This window comes from Rhipicephalus sanguineus, chromosome 10 (genome assembly GCF_013339695.2).
Source record: "Rhipicephalus sanguineus isolate Rsan-2018 chromosome 10, BIME_Rsan_1.4, whole genome shotgun sequence".
Classification (NCBI taxonomy): domain Eukaryota; kingdom Metazoa; phylum Arthropoda; class Arachnida; order Ixodida; family Ixodidae; genus Rhipicephalus; species Rhipicephalus sanguineus.
The window spans coordinates 149,712,018-149,732,059 of NC_051185.1; the positions used below are offsets into that span (position 1 = coordinate 149,712,018).

General features: G+C 45.6%; 1 long non-coding RNA gene across 1 annotated transcript in view; it reads left to right on the forward strand.

The window, feature by feature from the left end:
- Positions 1–17,689, forward strand: part of LOC125760182 (uncharacterized) — a 54,840-nt gene extending 37,151 nt beyond the window's left edge. Inside the window, exon 4 of the long non-coding RNA XR_007417815.1 lies at positions 16,923–17,689. This is a non-coding gene — a long non-coding RNA (uncharacterized LOC125760182). The remainder of the gene's footprint in view (positions 1–16,922) is intronic.
- The last annotated feature ends 2,353 nt before the right edge of the window (positions 17,690–20,042 follow it).

The following is a 20,042-nucleotide window of genomic DNA, read 5'->3' on the forward strand; positions in this document are numbered from 1 at the left end:
TATGGTGCAGGAAAACGCAGCTCGATACCTTTTGCTGCAGCCCAATGCCGAAGTTTCTCTCTTTGGAATGCCAGTCTGTTGTCTGCAACAATAACCTTTATGTTGCAGAACATGTCCCTCTCCAGAAAAGAAATGACGCAGTTCGCATCCTCCTTTCCAGCTTTGGCAGCCACAAACCAAGTGCATTCGTCCACTGCGACTAGAAAAGCTCACTGACCCACCTGGCAAGCCAGCCTTTTGGTTGTGTCGATTGCAATATATAAGTCAATGCTTGGTTATCTGTGTACAGTATAAAGTTTCTTCCCGCAAGATAGCTCCTAAGATACTTCAGTGCCATAACAACTGCCAAGGCTTCTTTTTCTGTGGTAGAACAATTTACATGAGCCTTCGTAAAGGCATAGGCGAAATGTCCAATCTCTTGTAGCATTTGTGTGACGGGCTTATTGGTGTCTATTTGATAAGGGACGGCTTCAGTACCATAATGAGAGGCATCTGTGCACAACTCAAACAGCAAGTTAAAATTTGGCAGCATAAGTACAGGACCTGCCGAAATAATTTCGACGATTTCGTTATAGCAATGCTTGCGATCTTCCAACCACACAAACGGGGTATCCTCTCGCGTAAGGGCTGTCGAACACTTTGTCTTTGTGGCATAATCCTTTATAAACCCTAGGAAGTGTCTGGCAAGGCCCAAGAAGATGCGAAGAGAGTGCAAATCAAATGGCTTGACAAGTGTTTTTGTCCACTAAGTGCTCTTTTTCCTTGGTGCTTTTAGTCTTCCCATCAAAGGACCTGCCTAAGAACACAACCGTCCGACAAAAAGATTTGCTCTTAACGTTTATTTTAAGTTGGGCCTTACTTAGCGCTCCTAGAACCATTGACAGATGGGCAATGTGGTCTTCTCTTGATCTTGAGTAGACTAGTATGTCGTCAACATACACATTGCAAAATTTTCCAAGGAAATCTTTGAGCACCATGTTCATCATTTCCTGGAACCATGTGCCAGAATTTTTCCACCCAAATGGAAGCCAGTTGCACTCGTAGATGTCGAAAGGCGTGACAAAAGCAGTGAATATCTTGGTTTCTTCTTTCAGTGGTACTTGCCAGTAACCCTTATATAAATCAATTCTGGAGAACCACTTATGTCCTCCCGTCTCTTCAATTATTTCATCGATTCGGAGAACGGGAACAAGTCGGTTTGCTTGTTAAATAGTCCGTGCACAATCGATACAACCCGTCTTCTTTTGGCACAATGGTAATCGGTGAGGCAAATGTAGAGGTTCGCGGTCTGATAATGCCGGAATCTAACATTCCTTGGAGCTCTTGCTTAAGCCATGCTTTCTTTTCTTCGCCTAGCCCGTATGTTTTTTTTTCTCTCACGACACTTATCTCAAAGCTCGAAAGGTACTTCAATTACTGCAGTTGCTGGTGGATAGTTCCCTACAGACAAAAGCTGAGGGAATGTTGACACAACTTCTTCTGAGCACGTGACTTTCCTGTCTTGAGTGTGTACGAGGTTAGAATGCTCAGTGGTGATTACGTCATTCCAAAGAACATTCATTTTAAATAGCTTCATGTCAGGCCTTGACAGAAGAAAGCTCAACTCCTGTAATGACAAGGCTTTTCACCATATGCACTTGATCTCTGAAATGCACTTTTATGTCCGTCCATTTTGCTAGCTCTCGACATATTCCGTAGTAACTTTCGACTCTAACAACTCTTCCAGTGAAAATGTGATTTTCGTCCACTCGCTGCTCATTGATCAAACTCACTCATGCTCCAGTGTCCACGACCGCTGACACCTTGCAATTATTTACAGTCATGGGTGCAGACAAAATGTTTGATTTCATAAGAAACACCATCCCCTGCAAAATTGGAGTTTCCTTGTTAGTACATTTCCATATCATGCTGTTAGTTGGTTCACATTCGCCCTGGTGTGCAAAATGCCATGCTGGTACTGTAGTCGCCGTATTCATCATGTGGCCTCAATTTAGGTTATGCCTCACGTATTGGAGTCAAATTGGACCAGGTTTAACATGACACATACTTTAAGCAGTGAAGAAGCTGATCTGAAGTTGACGGTGACCTAATCTGTACTGGTCTCCGGCACCCTTTTGTCATTTCGTGTGTAACTAGTGGCATGATGCATGAATCAGGGAGCACGTAATTCGGCAGTTGCAGTAATCACCTCTTCTCAACAAAATAGTCCTGCAAATTGCTACCTGCCTGCTTGTAAGAGATAGCATGATCCCATAAGTGAACTGGGTTCACTTGGAAGGCTTGCAGAAAACTCTCTTTCCATGTTTCCCACGAATCTTCAATGTGGTGCAGGACGTGTAGGTCATACCACTTCTTAGCGCTCCCAGATAGGTACGATCACATGTTCGTTATACGATCCGAGTCATTCACCCAGCTATTCTGTTTGCAGGCATACTGATAAAATTTCAGCCATACATCTGCACCAGCAGTAGTACCATCGAACACATCTGGCTTCACTATATCTTGACGTAGTGCCTTAGCTGTTATTGTCTTCAAAATTGCCTGTTGTTGCTCCATATAGTGGCTCTGCATATCAGTTAGCTGGTCTAGTGCTTTTACTATGGCTCTCATTGATGGCAATTGCCTCGCATCTGCATCTCTTTCAGTGTTGCTCGTAATGCCTAGTCCCTTACATGATTCAAACCGTTCCACTTTTATGTCGATTTTTACAGTACCTCTTTCGGTGACGTCGCTGAGCGGTGCCTGTGCTTAGCTGGTGATGGTATCCGTCATTTCAGGTGTGGTCAGCTGCTCCGGTGCCTCAACAAAGTCCTCACCGTCCAGCGCATCGCCCATGATGATGTGGCGACCGTCCCGCCTAGTGAGGTAGAATTATCCACATCAGGTTACTGTTGACGACTGCGCCAAATATACAGTTCCAACAGAAGAAATGAACGTTTACTGCTTAATCTACACAGTTTACAGCCATTGCGGACTTCTTCATCGTCGTCATATTCTCCTCTGCATTGTCGGCTCTTCAGCCAGGATCCCTACAAATGTAAGAGTGAATAATTTCTGCAGTACGTTCACAGCGGTGCTCACACTCAAAGTGTGCACCTTATTTTGCAAGGGCCTTCAATATCCTCTAAGAGAGATCACCAAAGGAATTGTTTCTGTGTTTCTGGCTAATCATGTGCTTCACTGTCCTCGTGCATTCAAATGTTTTCGGGGGGAGCGGCATTTCCTGGTGGATGAAGTAGACCGCTTCTCTCATTTCCGCATAATAGAAGATGATTAGCCGAGGCTTTCCCGGGGCCATCAATCTACAATTTCGGGGAAGCTGCAGGACTTTCTTCCATTCGTTTAGAGAAACTGAAGTTCTCCGAAGGCACAGGTGCCTCTTGAAGGAATTATTGTTGTAGATCCTAAGGCGATCGCACTATTTGTTGACACACGACTCTCTTTCTGGGTGACTGTCATCTTATTCAGCTGCACGGGACGTACTATCATGAGCAGGTGCACTCGTCAGTTAACCTTGAAACCGAATTACAGCATTACACGGATAGCGATGTCGAAAACCAAGGGTAAGGGGGGGACCACCGATAGTACGGTTAACTGCCTCAGTGACTTATGGCGATTAATTTTCTGCGCGATTTACCATCAAATTGAAGCGTGCCCTATGGGAAGTCCTGTTTCCGTGGTCGTGGCAAACCTAGTGATGGAGCACGTCAAAACGTGTGTGCTGGCCTAACTGCCCTTTCAGGTGAAAATGTACTACAGGTACATGGATGACACGCTTGTGATCCTGAAAAGGGCAAATATGGAGGCCCTCCATGAGGCGCTTAACAGCGTACACCACGCCATTCAGTTCACATGCGAAACAGAGAAAGACAATGTTTTGCCCTTTTTGAATGTGCTTGTACGTAGGGCTGATAATGGCACGGTGGAAACGACAGTGTACCGGAAGCAATGTGACACCGGAAATTTTTTGTCCTTGAATCCCATCACCCGACTGAACACAAACCGTCTGTTGTGAGGACTTTCTTGTCACGTTGTGATGCGGTGTGCTCTAATCAGCAGTTGCGGCTACATGAAGTGGAAAACGTGGTTGGTGCACTGGAACGACGGCATTATCCCAGGATGTTTATTAACGACACCCAGAAGTGCATGCGAAAAGGAACAAGGAGTGCGCCACGAGAAAAGATGACGTCCATAGTGTCTACTCCTTATGTTCAAGTTATATCCGACTCTGTTCGGAGAGCCTTGCGGCCGCTGGGCATAGAAACCATTTTTAAGCCTCATTACATCTTGGGACACGTGTTCGCTAAGCCCAAAGACCGCACACCTGCGAATGATCAAAGCGGGTTCATCTACAAAGTACAATGCGAAGATTGTGACGCTACTTACATCGCCGAAACAGGCAGGAAACGATCAATGAAGCTCAAGGAACACAAAGGGGACGTCGCTAATGCCACCCATGCCACGTGTTCCAAGAGAGAGCTCGTCGAACACTGCTGGACAACAGGGCATACCTTTGACTTCAACAGCACGACGACACTGGCTCGGGAACAAAGGTGGGGGCAAAGAAAACTCCTGGAATCCTGGTTCATCCGTCGCGACAAACTGACTTGCAATAACAACTGCGGCCCGCTACCGGACATTTACAGGGACATATGCAACAGTGGACTGGGCTACCTCCACTCAGTTGGTGCCAGTGTACACTGAGGATGCCACCTGCATAAGTGGCGAAACGTCTAAGTAATTTTGCTATATTTATGTTGTGTTAAGTCGGAGTAAATATTTTAGAATCATGAACTCCCCCGGCTATTGGAACATTTTTGCAGTGCAAGCTATTATGCGATCACAACAGTAGCCAATTTTGGTGGCGCGGTTATCTGCCACCGCTGCTGATGACCATAACCGATGTCGCACCATAATGAAAAAAAAAAAATAATACCCAGGATCGAGCAGGATTTGAACTCAGGCAACCCGCCTGGCAGTTGAGCATTCTACCACAAAGAAACACTGATGCTTAAAACTTTTTCGCAAAAACAGGCATCACGTCATTCAGTGAATCGCGTTAACACACATGTAATATAAAGAAAAGGCAGAAGCTCAGGGGATGATGGAAGCTTGAAGAGACAAAAAATTAGTGAACAAGGGGTGGCTTCAGCGACCCCCTTGTGTTCACTGTTCACGAATTTTTCATCACACGTAATATAGCATGGTACAAGAGTAAAATAACCAGGCGTCACACAATGCGAATTCCTTAAGGCTTCCCACACAATACAAATGACGCATTCATAATTCGTCATCGTCTTCAGCCACAGCTTCGACAAAGTGCACATAATGTCTTACAGATGTGCAGCGGGTACCTCGTTTCTCAGCAAAATTATGATTGGCTTATTGGTGACTTCCCTACTTTGCAAAATTATGATAATTTATAGCGTAGTGGGTACCTCGCAACTGTAGAAGAGGAAGGAGCAAAGCCGCAAAATTTCCTATCAAATTTATAATTTTTCTATTCTGTAACCTCCCCTCTAAAGAATTATAACATTTATAAAACCACTCAAGTCTTGGCCAATCCCCCACAGTGGGTGTGAGCCAAAGCTGCAGGTGAACAAGAACAAGAACAAGATCCTCCAGCTTTCGCTGCGACTATGCTGCGTGTTACGCGCAGGCCTGGCACTTTTTTCTATACCCGCTAGCGTAGCCGGGCACTAAACACGTCGGCAGGACGTCCCGAAGGCGTAAGACACGACACACAGGATGACAGCAGTAGAATTTACCGCGAGAGGCGAAGAAGTCAACGCGTGGCCATTGCCGAAAGCGTGCCTGCGATGTCAACACACTGCACTCGTATACGTCGTTGATGTCCCATGTCTGCTTGAGGGCCGATAGACCATGGACGCTTGCCACCTTCACAGGGAGCATCGAAACGTAGTACACTCAAAAGTATAATAATAGTACTGACGTCTCCAGCGATAACTAGCACGGAAAGCACACAACAGAACAGGCAGCCTTGAAAAGTTGATTTGGCGCAAATACGAATCGCACTCGCAGCGCCCCACATTCGTGAGGAGCTGCTCGCGCCCGCCTCGAGAGCTATGAAAGCAGAAAATTTTGCCTTTTTCAGGAAATTTTCAGCTGTCATTTTTCGACGAAAAGGAAATATTTTCGATATTGCAGGGACAAAATTCATGGTTTCGGTCGGTTTCGGTCATAGTCTAAAAATTTCAAGCATAGATTTTTCCTGAAATATCGTAAATATTCCCTTTTATTGAAAATGACGGCTGAAAATTTTCCGAAAAATTCAAAATTTTCTGCACGAAACATCACAGCGTCTCAAGCTGGGCGCGACTCGCGAGCAGCTCCTAGGGAGTGTGGTGTGGGGGCGTTGCGATCCGTATTTGCGCTAGAGTTACTGTATATGCTACCTTTAGCATATACAGTAACTCTATATTTGCGCCAAATCAACTTTTTTTTGACTGCCTATGCGGTTGTCTGTGCTGGTGTTCGTTATAGACGTTGATATTCTTGTATGTGTGCGTCGACGCTCCCTGTAAGCGTGGCAAGCTTACGTGGCAAGCTTCCATGGCCTTCTGGAAAATCCGAGTGCCTGCCCTCGAGCAGACCTCGGACATCAACGACCAATGTCAACGTACAAGTGCAGAGTGTTGATATCACAGGCACGCTTTAGGCAATGACTGCGTGTTTACTTTTTCGCCTCTCGAGGTAAATTCTCCTGCTGTCATCCTGTAGTACGTTATGCTTTATGCCTTCGTGACATCATGCCGACGTGCTTAGTGCCCTGCTGCATTGACAGCGTCACTTCACTGCGCCGCCTGACCCGCTGTTACTGCAGCGGTGGGCATGCCTCGCGCGGGAGTAAAACTTTGGGGAGGTTGTGCAAGGTACTTCCGAGGAACTGACATCCTGAAGATGGTTCGCAATGCCCGCTGTGCGATTCAAGATGGTGCCTGGAGGAGGGTCAACCCATTTGTTAACACAGGAACAGATAGGACGTGCCGGCGTACGGCCCGAGCCACTTTCACCGGATGAAGTCATGAGCTGCACTGAAATGGATATGTGACCAAAATACTTTCCCAAACCATGGAAAGTGCTAAGTGCTCGCCACCTAATTATTTGCTGCTGCGTGAAAGGTTAGATTTCAGCTCCGTTACCGTGCATAAACGATGCTTTGCGAAATCATCTGTGTGCTACAGAAAACTGCATACACTAGATTAGACGTATGAACTGAACGGCACTCCGAGGTAGTACGTACCGAGCCGGCCTGACTGATTTGCCGCAGTAATAGGCCGCTAGCGAGTAGCGCCGTTGCTGCTCCACAGGACCGCATGCTTAACGTGGTGATGGTTTGCTAACATGTTACACCGTCGTCGTTACTTGCGTAGTCAGGAATGCGGAATTACTTCTTCAAAGGAACACCAGCATTTAATTGCAGGTTTGATCAGCACGATCGAAACATGAATATCGAAAAGAATGCACACGTATGCATTTTGCAACGTCGATTGCGAAAAATTCGTTGAACAACAATGCCGTTCAGAAGGTACCGGTGAAGTATAGGAGAAGTTAGCCGTGACTGCACGTTTTATCGCTCTAACCATTTCGCTTCATTGGTCGAGCTTGAGCGTGCTGGCAGCATGCGGCGCTTCATAATATCCACAATAATTCTGCTACATGCAATGCACAAGAAAAACTATGCTTTTATTTTGATCTCACTCAAGATATTAAATACAATCAAAGCGACTTACTAGTGTGAAAATACGTTATCGCACGAGGGGACGTGAGGTGCAACTCGCTCCTCGTGGGTTAGCAACTGATCGTTCATTGTCGCTGTCACTCTCGATGCTTTCACAGCCTTTCTACGTCCAGCTGAAAAATCCTCATTGTCAAGATGGTTTCTTTCAACGTCGCTGCTGAAAGCAGTCTGAAGAATATCCTCCGCCAAACGACTTCGACCACTCTGCGTCACCATGTTTACAATTAGTGAGTCATGTGGGCGCGGAAGAACATTTGCTCTCAAACCGGTCAACAAGCAAATCGCTTGCAGTGTGCTGCCATTTATCAACAAACGTACAAAAACAAGTGGTGCAGCGCTGGCTATGAAACCAACGCACTGGTGACGGATGGCGTTGAGAGCGTTCGCTCCACGAAAGGCAGGGAGTGGACACGTCCTCGAATGCTTGAATGACTGAAACGTCACTCGTAAAATTTATAACAGCACTTTCCTGACAAAGGATAGAGGCACTATTTTGCTCAGTTATAGAAGAGCACATCGCGAGCCCGCGCGACCTCCCGCGTACAATGTTATGGGATTCATGCACTATAAAAACAGTGACGACTGCTATATGAAAGTAAAACATAGTGAATTTCAACTGAAAGTGTCAGACGATAACATTTAACTAACGTACGTGGCTACAGAAAACCTCGCGAAACTGATATGTGTACGCTGTGGGCTATCATTGAAAGCGCGAGTTGCCACGTATTTTCACGAGAATTTCGCGTCTCGCAAGAACGAATCAAATTTCTCGTGTCACGGAGGGGCCGGTTTGTTCACTGATGCAGGAAACGTGCAAGTCGTAGTGTTCCTTTCTTGTCAACGCGTTAACACTGAGTCTAGTGCAGCCGAACAAGGGAGAGACTGCGTAGTGCTGCCATTTTGTCGTCTACTAACCCTCCTCGAGAGAATGCTCCTGAATTCCGCTTGGCGGTGCGACAGTCTATGGGCATTGCAAATTGGTGTTACATAGCGGCCACCGCTGGAAACAGATTGGAAACGGGAACGCTCTTCTAACCACTCTTGGCACACCCGCCGTGCTTCTGTGTTACGAAAGGCAGAAGTTCACATCACCTCCATTGTAGTGATAACATTATTACAGCATCACCAACAGGCAGTGATAATGCGGCTACTGCTAACCGGTGTTGTAGACGTTACTGAAAAAAAGTAACTAAGTACGTTACTTGTTACGCTAACAAAAAAGCAATGCGTTGCCGCTCTACGTTACCTCCAAAAACAGGTAATGCGTTACCGTAACAGAAAAAAAAGTAACGCACATTACTTGTGCCGTTACTCAATGGTCAGAAGTTTTAAGTGCGTCTTCGCTGCAGGAACCAACAGTAACGTTATAAAGCTTATCTTTATATTTCACATAAAACTTCTAGGCCAAAACAACAATTTTACCTGAAATACTGATTTAACGAGAATACTTTGCACAAATATGCCGGACCACAGCAATATCAGAGCGGCCTATGAATTTGCTTGTAGAGTTACATGTGATGGCTTCTAACTCTGTGGCACATCGTAAAGCCATTTTTCTTAGTGTGACATTGAGCACAAAGTGAGATTTCATCATCAGTGCTCTCCGGAAAAAAAACATCACTCAACAAATTTACAGTAATTCTGACTGTGTGCTTCTACTGCCAAGAGACATGCTGCAATATTGTCATAAAGAAGTGCTTAAGCTGCTTAGCTCTGGGGAAAAATATTTGAACACATATGCAGGTTTTCTCCTTTAACCTGTATAATTGTGTAAAAAATTGCGAGTTTATGTGAAGGTGTTCAAGGTCAGCCTTAATCGCTCATAAGTTAACTATAGCTGTATATGACTGCAGTTTCCAGTAGAAAGAAGCAAATTTAATTTTGAAGAAGTTTTTAACCAGTGCTAGAGTACTGCAGGGAGAAGTTTCTAACAACTATAACTTGTAGAATTTAAGCAACAGCTGCATTACAAAGCTGTCATCAGACACCTTGCCTCGTTTCTTTAGTGAATACGTCTGCATCTATGCTAAATAGGTGCCCGACGGACGCATTGGATGGTACTCTTAACACCTGGCGGGCCGGCAGGAGTCTACCACTGCGACAAAAGAACGTAGGGCCGAGCTCTGTGACAGTGACAAGAGAAAGTTTTGTGTAAAGCTCCCAGGATAACTGGAACAAAATGTAACAAGTAACGTGACACCTCACGTTACCGAAAAATGTTAACGTAAGTACATTACCCATTACAGTTTCGAAATGCTAGCGAGCAAGGAGGTTTAAAAAAAACTTCTGGAGTGGAGGTCCCCTATACGCGCCCACGCGAGCGAGTGAAGCCTGGGAAACCGGTTGGCAGCCATCTTGCTCCAGGCAAGAGGCAGCGCAGCTTGCGCGTGGACAGCGTAATCGTGAGCTTCCGCGGGGGCGTTTCAGCGTGAGAACGGGACAGTTAGCGTCACTTACTTGACCGATTTTTTTTTTTGTCCTGCAAGATTGAAGAAGGCAGTTTTTTACGCCATAGTTCATGGGCTGAAGCATACCTGTGGTGCGATCTTGTACGCATTCCAAATAAACACGGAGGCGTGGCGTTACATCCAGCCGCACGCGAATGGCCCATTTGAACCGCGACAGACGTCACGGCTCTGCATTGACCAATCGCGTGCGGTCACGTGCGGCTGGTTGTCATGCCACACCTCCGTGTTTATTTTGTAACGCGTACAAGATCGCACCACTGATAACAAGTAGAATTCGCTTCCAGCATTCCCGAAATGAAGCACATGGTGGAGTTAATAAGTGGTACATAAAATTTTATTCAGCCCGGGCTTTTATACAATTTCAAAAGAAAAAAAAAACATATACGGTGTGGTTTATACGTGAATCGATAAAGCAACAAGTTACACAATAACTTCAAAATGCATCGTATATGCAGAAAGTCGCGAAACTAACCGTATGAAACACGCGCCCTTAAAAACTAAACACAGCAAAAGAAAAGATACGAAAGCAGATTAATTGATTAGCTTGCTGCAGCTCTTGTTTACGCTCGTTTACAATTTTTTTTTAAATAACAGTCCTTGTCAGCCGCGTTCTTACTGCACTCTGGGAGTTTTAAATGCGAAGCATTTTTAGCGAACCTTTGGCACATTCAGCGTTTCTATCTATCTAGCCGCCTACGTCTGGGTGCTCTCATGATCGGCCTCCTTAACTTGGTGTTGACCAAAAGCGGCATGGGAGGGTAAGAGGATTTGACGAATATGACTGTCGGGTCATGACATGCATAACGGAAAAATCCTGTCGCGTACGTCATCAAACCCTTTCCTCCAGACAAGTGTGGCACATAGCCTGTTTACCACGGGCCGCGGTGTACGGTTATGCGCCACAGGTGACTGACAGTTTACATCTACCCAGGAACGGCGAGGACAGACATTAGTAATTTAAATGCAAGAGCGTTAAGAAAAACCGACATCGGCAGCGTTGACCCGACGAATGAAAAGAATAAATATTAGGATCACAGCAGGAATTGAACCCAAGCATTCTGCGTGGCAATCAAGTATTCTACCACAGAGGCACGCCATGTATATAGTTTGGAAAAGCAGCCTATGCAGGCGTAACATCGGTGTAACGTCAAGTGTGGTTGTGGTGCATGGCCATGTAATTTTGCAAGAAAGCAATACACAATACGTATGTACTCCTACGATACCGGCACCGTCATATCAGATTAACGTCTTTGGTTCCAGTGTTGGCTCCGCTTTTATATCAGAGTAATAAACATTACATTTGTATTCCTATGATTCAGCAAGCTATATTGAAGCATTGCTCGACCCCAGAGGAAAACATTAACGAAAGTTACGTATAATATCCACATAGTTGCACCATAAAGTGCACATGGTTTCGATAATACTGACGTATGTACTCTGACGTGAGGGCTGACGTTACGTTGCACCATAAGGTTACCCTTTAAACGCCAGTGTTGTCGACGTGCCTGGTAAGTCCAGGATGTGCACACAGCTACTACACTTACAAAAACACGTTAATCCACCTCGTAACGTTTGGCTCAAAGCCATAAAATACAGCATAGAAGTACCTTCTGACTGCTTCGCATGAAACAGATTCCCACAACGCGTGGGATCTGCCCAATTTTTTCCGGTTGATTGCTTTTGAAATGTGGTGGTCTGATTTTACAGCGAAAGCTGTTGTCAGATCACGACGGCAGTGGGGTAGTTGTCCCCCGCCGCCGCAGGTGTCCGTAACCACTATCGTGCGAAGTAAGAAAAAAATGAAATAATTTAAAATAAACAGGCTCTGATGGGATTTGAACCTGGGTCCTCTGCGTGGCAGTCGAGTATTCTATACCACAGAGCCACGCTACTGACTGGAACTCCTCTGCAAAAACATCCTTACAGGCGTCATATCGGGCAAGGAATCGCGTTAAATGTGTAATACAGTGTGTCAGAGGAGTAAAATAACAACCAGGCGTCACACAATGCTAATTTCGCAACAAGTGACCGGGTCGTTAATTGCTTCAAATCCATTACAAAAGGCTCAGCCATAATTCTTCGTAGTCATCAGCCATAGGCAGCATCAACAAAGTTCACATAATGCCTTACAGGTGTGTAGCGGGTACCTCGCTATCCGCAGAAAGATGAATAATGGCATAGTGAATGCTTCCCTACCTTACAAAAATTATGATTTGCGGCGTAGTGGGTTACTTGTATTGGTTTCCCAAGGGAGTTTAGAACGGGCTCTAGAGAGGCTGCTCTTCCAGATTTCGCTGTGACTGTGCTGCGCGCTCCGTGCAGGCCCGGCGTTTTTTATGTACAACTCGGCAATCTTCGACAAATTGTAAATGTGGTTATCGAGTGGATTGCAGTCCAACAAACGAGACATCCACAACACTCGCTTGTCACCAAAGGAGTGGAGAAATTCGCCATCTGTGGAACTGCCGTGCGGACTCAAGCGACGACCCACACGTTTTCTGCCTGGAGCAATATGGCGGTCGTCAGCTTCAGCGGCGGCGCGCCGCCTCGACTCCAGACGTTATTTTTAAACCTCCTTGGTAGCGAGTACAGTTACTAAAGACATGTTTACACTAGAGCGACATGACACCGATGCAGACATGAGCAGACGCAGACGGTCGGCCGAGTCGCCCGCCGACGATGTCCCGGACTGTCTGGTCCCACTAGGTCGACACCTCCAAAGACAGCATGTGGTAGTAGTGTAACATGATGACAGGCCAAAAACACCAGCAGAACGCATCGGCCAATGTGTTGTCGGGCGGTCTTCGGGAGATCGGTGGCCGGGCGAAAATACGCCTTGCCCAAACCAAACGTGCGACGCTTCAAACCTCGGAAGGGGAGATAGGGGAGATAACGGAGGCCTACTCGAGCACATCGGGCATTTGACAATGGGCATCTTGTGCACTCCTCCGATGTCTTCTTCGCTTCCGCTTTGTTTATCACAGTGGGGGGTTGCGGGTATGGCACTGATTACACCGAGGGGGACAATGGTAGAGGAGGGAGGATGGCCTAAATGAGGAAACGAGCGGAGCAGGTGGTCTCATGTTTCAATTTCTTTGTGCAAGTTTGGTTGGCGTTGCTGCGCGCACCTTCTGTGACTAGAGAATCAGTCGACGAGAGGCTGGGAGCATGACAAGACGCGGACGGCGTCTTTCACAGACGATCGGCCGACTGTTGGCGTCGTTGCAGTGTAAATAGGATGACAACACGACAAAAGACACTCCCAGCGACAGTCAGCAGACTGAAATCGGCATCGTGTCGCTCTAGTGTAAACTCGCCTTAAGTTACCGAAAAAAGTAACGCGTTACTGCCAACACTGCTGCTAACATAGTGTGCTAAAGCTTGGCAAAAGTTAGCACTGTTTCTTAGTTCAATTTTGCTTTATTGTAAATCTTATAGAGTGGGAAAAAACTGGCTGTAAGGGTACGTTCAAAGCAAGCTTATTAACACTTGTCAAATAAAAACAGTGAAGCATATAACATTAGGCAATAGCATCGTCCCAGCCTATGCTCTTTTGTTCATTTGGTGGCCTACTAACGTGTCATACCATTTCCAGCTTGAGTCACGGTCTCCATTCTTTTAAGCAGGTACCCGTAGAGAGCGTTGATCGAGGTGGTGTCACATTGAGGGCCCTTCCATTCTTCTATTGCTTCCCATAGTTGGTCGCAAGTCTCAAGATCCAGGTACAGCATTGAAAAGTTTGCTTTTATATGGCCCCATACATGCCCGATTTAGATAATGTCAGCACCGTTGAAGTTGCATTATTCCTTGCTCCTCCAAAAGGTGTACCATGGCCTTTACTGTGTGAGCGGGCAAGAAGTCTCGTTGGGAAAAAATAACACCCATCCAGGTGGGGTTCATTCAGCACATAAAATCTGCTGTTACTTGACCAAAGTGCAACAGGCAGTACACTCAATCAAAATCTTACCAGTGGACCTAGACTGTCGTGTGAAATCACACCCCACATATTCACAGAAGTACGTCCACTGGCTGCCACCTCCTGGGTATTGTGCTTACTAAAACGTGAGTTCTCTCCGCCACGCTTTCTTTTATAGGTCTTAACGGCTCCAAACTGAAGACTCATCTTAGGAAACTACATACTTCAACTCCTCCTCCAACTCCTCCAGCTTCACTGCTGTGGGAAGAGGTTTCTGGGCAGCGATGCGACTTTGAAATTCTGCTTCCCTGAGTCTTCATTGTATCACGCTATCGTTAACATTGTCCATGCTAAGAGAAGCTTGCACGTCCTTTGCACTTTGAAACGGATTGTCATTCACTGCAGCAACATTGCAAAAGTATGGTCATGTGAAGTTGATCGGGGTCATCTCTCGTGTGGCACATCTTGTATGCGTCCTTCGTCTCGGGAAAAGCCTGTTGACAGTTCTTAAATTGCAGCCTGTCCCGAGAGCAATATTGTGCTGCGTATAACATCTTTTAAACATTTCTGCAATATCTCTCGACTGTTTAAGAAGCACTCCAGACATCTTGAGGTTACACAATCACAGTCCACTTTTTAGCATGGGTCATTGCAGTGTGCTACACAAGTGCTTCTCAACGAACTTACTGCATCAAAGACAGAAAAATGAATTCACGCAAGAAACAATCATTGTGTCCCTTTTTATTTTGTTCTTCCATCACATACACCCACAAACCTGAATGCTTAATTAAGAAGGAGAAAGTGCAGTTTAAGTGCGCTTTTTCAACAAGGGTTTTGCCTGGCAGCTGACACTTAGTTTCAATTTGCTTTAGGGCATGGTAAACTACGGTGCTTATAGCTGCACACAGTTAATGCCGAGTGTTGGAGATCCCTGTGCAGACTCGCGAAAATAGCTTCTAATTCACCCAGTGGTGGGCACTCGGATGAGTCGCAGCTTTCATGGAGGCTTTGTCTCGACGTAGATCTTGCAACTAAACTGTTTGTGTTGCGTGTGAAAGAACCAAAACATGCGGAGCAAAACTGCTCCTCAGTTGATAAGTGCCATGTACAGTGCCGTCCACTCGTAGGGTGAACAGGACACGGCGTGGCTGCACACTGAAGCGTAGCGGCACATGTGCAGAGGGGCCCACAGGAGATACTTTGTGTCATCTGCTACAGGGCTGGAGCACGCCAGTCCATAGTAGCCATCATGGCCGTGGCGCCCCTCTTGCTTGGCTGTAGTACAGCCAGAGCGGCGTGCTCTTGTACGCCTGTGCTGCTTCAATTCAATGCGCGGCCGCGCCGGATGCAATGGCGCTCCGTGGAGCCATGTTCACTCTGAGTGGATGACACTGTACACGCCAAACAGCGCAATTTGGGCGAGTTGGTGGAACTTCACCATAAGACAGCGCAAACACACAAATACAAAAGAAGAAAGAAGAACCGATGACACAAGCGCTGATTATCAATTGAAATTTTTATTCAACACACACACACATGCATATATATATATATACACAGATGATCATCACATGATACAACATATGCGTATCAAGGCCATAAACTAGTGACAGCATAAGCGAGGTCTGGCTGATACAACACCTTCCCCCCTTTTTGATGTGAAATGCTTCGATAATTTCCCTGATGGTGTGATCTTGATGTCTGTATAGAACACTTGTATCAGTGAGGACAGGATAACAATTGCACTTCCTACAGTGGGCTGCCAAGTGAGCATGCTCATTTTTCTGTGTGTGCGCTGTTTTGTGATGAATTGACATATTCGATTTTTAAAGAACTGTTTCAGGGACCCTTTGACGCATTTTTCTTTCTTACATGTCAAAAGAATGAAGTGTAGGGGCCACAAAGACACCTTGTCCATATACAGTGGTGCTCCTTTCCTGTCTTGAACATTTACTACACATAACTTGCAAGTGCGTCACACCTCGGAACTCTGGGATACGATCTCTGCATGCGCCGCCATCACCGAGCACATGGCAGCAGACGACACCGAGTCAAGCTGTGCGGCTCTTGCATTTCCCGTCAACGCCATACGTCGCAAGGGCGATTTGTGCAATACTTGACTGCCACACGAGAAGTAAATGTAAATAAGATAAAAAAAAAGGACCAGATGCTGGGGCGTACTGTTTTTCAAAGGAGCCGTGACGAAAGAGCTGTCTGAGAAGTGGAGCACGTGGCTTATGCTCGCATAAACAGGAAGGACCTCAAGACATTGAACAACGTTCGTGTGTGCGGGCGTTGCTTCATCACAGGCAAGTTATGTTTCTCAATTTCGTGCGAAGTTATTTCACCCATTACGTGCGACACCATGTACTCGGACTCTGCAGACACGGAGGATCCGAGTTCCCCAGTCAACACTGCTTCGCTGCAGGCTGCATAATGTCCTCAACGATTATCTTTCAGCATAAGCACAAGACAACAATAGAAACATGCGCACTACGCCAAACGATCCACCGTAGGAACGTAAACACGGCGTGGTCACTGAGACGTATGTGTTCCATTCGTTCGGTGATGGCGGACGGGAGACAGGAACTGATGTCACTTGCAAGTTATGTACTGGGCCTTTGTGCCAGAACAGTACACAGAGGGCACATGTGGCCGAAGTTAAGCACAAAGCTGCGCTGCTAATTTTGCATTGTTTCAATTTGTACTGATTGTCAAGGTGCACGACCCTGTCTAGGATTTCATGCTGTTGACACTGTGTGTATTATTCTTCCAGCATCAAGATAAGCAAAGACCACACCGTTCTTTGCCATTGTGAGGAAGATACACTTGGGCAAGCTGTGGTATCTGTGCTGCCAAGAGCATCTTCGGGAGGACAGCGCACCTACAGATGCACCCAGGCGAATAGTCGTACCACTCTCCATGCGCCTTTCCACAGCCAAGCAACCGTTGCCCATGCCCACACTTATCATTATTGACAGACATTTGTCTGCCTCAGCGGCAGCTATTAAATTAAATCACAAAATGAGCTATGCAAAATTTAGTAATCGTCACAGATGTATTCCAGTTTGACAACTGATCGTTCGCACTACAGAAAATTAGTAACCATATACATTGGCTTCCTTCAATATAAAACTGACTACCATTAGTGAATTACTGCCTGAAGATATTAACTGAGTGGTTAATAAATCATAATTGCATTGTTTCCGAGTTTAATATTCCATCAAAAAGGATAACCTAGCACTTGTCTTTCAGTGCATCCTCTACTTCACTTCACGTGCTCTTTATCTTCACTTAACGATTGTTTTTAGAAATTTGGGCCGATCACATTTCCTCGTTTCAATGTGAAAGCACCAGCAATGACACCAGAAACTCGCGTCACGCATCCCGAAGAGAGAATGCCGGTGTTGTACAAAATTGTTGCGCACAAGATTGTATTTACTCAATGGCCGAATTCGCTCGTGTTCGTTTTCCTTGAAACACAGCTCTTTATTATTGCTGAGGCTGAAGGAAGATACTTCCGATAAGTGCAGTAAAAAATGGAAAAAAATTGTCATTACCTTAGAATAACAGAGAGCTGAGCTAGTTGGTAAGTATTCATTCTAAAAAGACGGGGCGTGCAAACACGGACACAAGAAAGAAGTCAGGACACCACAAACGCCGACTAACAACTCGGCGTTTGTGGTGTCCTGACTTCTTTCTTGCGTCCGTGTTTGCACGCCCTGTCTTTTTAGAATGTCATTACCTAATTTTTTGGCATGGACATACGATGTGACCATCGTCATCAGGCCATAGCTGTGCTAGTTAAAGTATTTGTGTAGTTCCTGCCAATCACGATTGCTTAAAATTGTAGCATCCGCTAGAGTTTGTAATAATGTAAGTAATTATGTTTAATTAGTTACTGAAAAGGTAATCACTCAACTACAGAACTACCCATCAATGTAATTCATTACAGGTGAATGTTTACAGGCAAGTCTTGGTTGATGCCAAGTATAAATGTTTGTGTTGGTGTGCTGTAAGTGTTTGTGGTGGCCTTAGTAGTAATCTCTGTGCTGTTGCAGATGTTTCTATTCCTTTTATGAAGCCCCAACGACTTGGATGCTTTGGACATTGCCAGAAATGAATCGTAGAGGCCTCTTCATTGAAATCATTTGCCTGTTTGCTCTGTTAGATCGCTGTTTGACATTTATGAATGGCACAGTGTGACGATAATGTGACCATATTTACTGGTTCCTGTCTCTGATAGGTTATGCTGAAGCAAGTGACATCAAAGATTTGTTTTTGCACTTGTTAGTCTATGAATTTATAAAGTGTTGGCATCATTAGATCGTTTAGGTTTCATTCATCAGTGTGAGTGAACTGTGCTTTTGTTTACAAAGCTGTTACAAAGTAGGTTCGGGGAGCACACTTACAGAGTGGTGTCAGAGACGCTTGTTACGGCAGCAAGGAAGAGTTCACAACTGGCACGGCACACAAACATATATTCTGGCATAAAAAGCACAAACGACGTAACTACAAAACACAGCCAGCACAATGAATATACAAAGTGTTTTTAGTAGAGCTGTGCGAATAGCAGAATTTTGGTTGCGAATCGAATCGAATATTTTTCTAATGTTTCTCGAATATTTCTAGAATATTTTTCGAATACTTCGAAGTGAAATTGCAGAAAAAAAGGTTAGAGAGGATTCCTAAGCATATTCTTATGAGATAGCAACATGAAAGTGTTTCTTTTCGCTAGGTTGATGAAGCGCTGGCGGGGTGGTATTTCATAGTTATCATGAATGAGGCAATGTAGAGGCCGAATTGTGTTTATGTACATGATTTGGTGCAACCAAAGTGTTGCCGACAACACTTTACACATGATAGGCAAAGGTGCCATTTCCTCAGCCTCTCCTCCTCTTTCAACTTCTGTGGAAGCCCAACTGATGTGGCGGACAAGGGTGTGCTCCCTTCAAGTCCGGAGTTCCAAAACTGCCTCGTAGACGTCGATATAAGAACATCTGAAATTTTGGATGCTAAAAAGCTTCGGCTTCCGATTTTTCTGACTTCCTGCCCAAATTTCTGGTTCAAAACAGCATTAATTGAGCCCCCACCTCTGCCACATCTTTCATCTCCATGTTGGAAACAGCGTTTTCTCGAGTTAATACATCTGCGACCGTAGGAGAGCTTGAAAGGCAGCTTTGCCGCAATACAGGGGTGTGATGAGATGAAGCCGATTGAAAATCGAGGGACCACTTCCATTCGGACGTTGACTGTGTCTTGGCTAAGTTCGACCGTAACGGAGCTTAAAAGGCAGCCTTGCCGCAATACCGGGATGTGATGAGGTTAAGCCTATTGAAAATCTAGGGACCCCTTTCAATCGGACGTTGACTGTGTCTTGGCCGAGTTCGACCGTAACGGAGCTTGAAAGGCAGCTTTGCTGCAATCAGACTGTAATGAGGTGAAGCATATTGAAAAGCTGAAGGGGCCACTTCCAATTGGAAGTTGACTGTATTTGTTTTTGGGAAGTTCGACTAGTAACATTCCAGTGCGAATCGAATCGAATAGCAAACACTATTCTAAAAATATTCGAAATTTTCAATATTTGCATACCCCTAGTTCTTAGTAATAAGCTCAAACAAACGCCGCGCTCACTCGTTGGGGCTCGACGAAGCGGCCGTGGTTGGGTTGCTAGTCTGCTTAGACGAGAAGAACCAGGCGAGTTGTCGTAGGTTCTGCATCCGCTGAGCACTGGGGCAGAAGACGTGTGGTTGTCAAGGTCACTTGGGTGTTGACACACGCCCAGGTCCCTCCGACAATGTTGGCCTCCCGAACATTGACGTCCAACTCGACCAAACGCATCTTCTCCGCTCCAGCTTCTGGCTCCGTCTGTCTGGCCCACATGGCCCGTTCTGTC